Here is a 1,528-nt window from a genome sequence, read left to right on the forward strand (position 1 = left end):
ATGGACCTACCGGTGGCCCAAACACAGGCTGAACTCCAAGACCTTGAGGAGCGCCTTAAGGTGCTGGAGAACCGAAAGAGTGGTAGGTGTTTTGAGATGCTGTGAACTATGGCTTACACGCAGCGTTCAACGTTCAAATTGGTGCTAACAATAAGTTCATGACTTTTAATTGCAGATGCTGTGATGAAGTGGAAGACTGGACTGGGAGAGAAGGCTGTGGAGCTCCTCACAGCGTAGACACTCAAACACGCCCCGGCAGTCCATTCAAGACAAGCCAGGTGAATGAATCATGGCTGTGACCAAAAACTAGAATCCCATAATATTATTTTGATGATGTATATTATTCTAGATGTGATTTTTTAATGACTTGTATAGCCCTTTTCATACGTGCAATTATGTTGATAGGACACTAACTTATTTTGTGCTTCATTGTCAGGGCCAACAGGCAGGACCTGTAGCGGGGACTGGCAGAAGATGTTAATTCACTGTTTGGCACTTTGTTTGAAATAAAATGACTGAATGTTACATGGAAATGCTGCCTTGTTTATGATTAGCTTGAGTATGCTACACACCACACAAACATAGTCCTCCTGAAGTTGTCTATGTAGTCTATTATACAAGAACAAGTAGCATTTGGGGCAAATGAGGTCTGCATATGAACCGCCCACATATAAGCAATAGAATTGAGAAATATAGGTTAGTAATTAACGTCGCAGTTACGGACTGGCAACGTCGGAAAATTACATTGCTAGGAGGTTGCAGTTACGGACTGGCAACGTCACAAAACAACGTTGCTAGGAGGTCGCGGTTACCGACTGATCACGTTGCAAAAATAACGTTGCCAAGACGTCACAGTTACGGAATGGCAACGTCAGAAAATTACGTTGCTAGGAAGTTGCGGTTACGGACTGGCAACGTCGGAAAATAACGTTGCCACGACGTCGCGGTTACGGACTGGCCACGTCACAAGATTACGTCGCCAAAGACGTTGCGGCAACGTATGTTTGGACATCGCGTGAGGTTGCGACAACGTAAGGGCAACATAAATGTGTTAGCTGGGGGTTCTTTACTCGTGAAAGAATGCAATGTGAGTAGATTAAATGCCTGAAAATATCACGAGATGGGAAAACTTAAAAGGACGTATAAATCATAGAGATTAGGTCAATTTTTACACCGGTCTGCCAAATGTATTCGTTGATTCAGCTATGAGGATGCTTCTTGCATGGGAAATGAAAGACATCATATTTCATTCTACACTTCACTCGTATTTTGAGTTGTAAACAATCAATCAGAAAATATAAGAATACGCTCACACGTCGAATTGATAAGCTCCCAATTTGATAGGAACTCTGAAAAAGAGCAGTTCTGAGCAGCAAAAAAGAGATGCTTTTAAATCTATATAATTTTTCTAAATAATAAGTAGGCCCTATGCATTTTTATATAAAATATACTGAAATATCAGTTGTAAAAATGTCATTAAAAAACGGACTCTTGTGCAACTGACGCAAGTAAGCACACCCTACAATTT

At 41.3% G+C, this 1,528-nt stretch overlaps 1 long non-coding RNA gene across 1 annotated transcript; it reads left to right on the top strand.

The window, feature by feature from the left end:
* Positions 1-46: 46 nt before the first annotated feature.
* On the top strand, positions 47-552 carry LOC124487639. Its single transcript, XR_006958410.1, has 3 exons — positions 47-82; positions 176-278; positions 437-552. It is a non-coding gene; the product is annotated as an uncharacterized LOC124487639 (long non-coding RNA).
* The last annotated feature ends 976 nt before the right edge of the window (positions 553-1,528 follow it).

The sequence above is a fragment of the Hypomesus transpacificus genome, chromosome 26, assembly GCF_021917145.1.
Source record: "Hypomesus transpacificus isolate Combined female chromosome 26, fHypTra1, whole genome shotgun sequence".
NCBI classification, from domain to species: Eukaryota; Metazoa; Chordata; class Actinopteri; order Osmeriformes; family Osmeridae; genus Hypomesus; species Hypomesus transpacificus.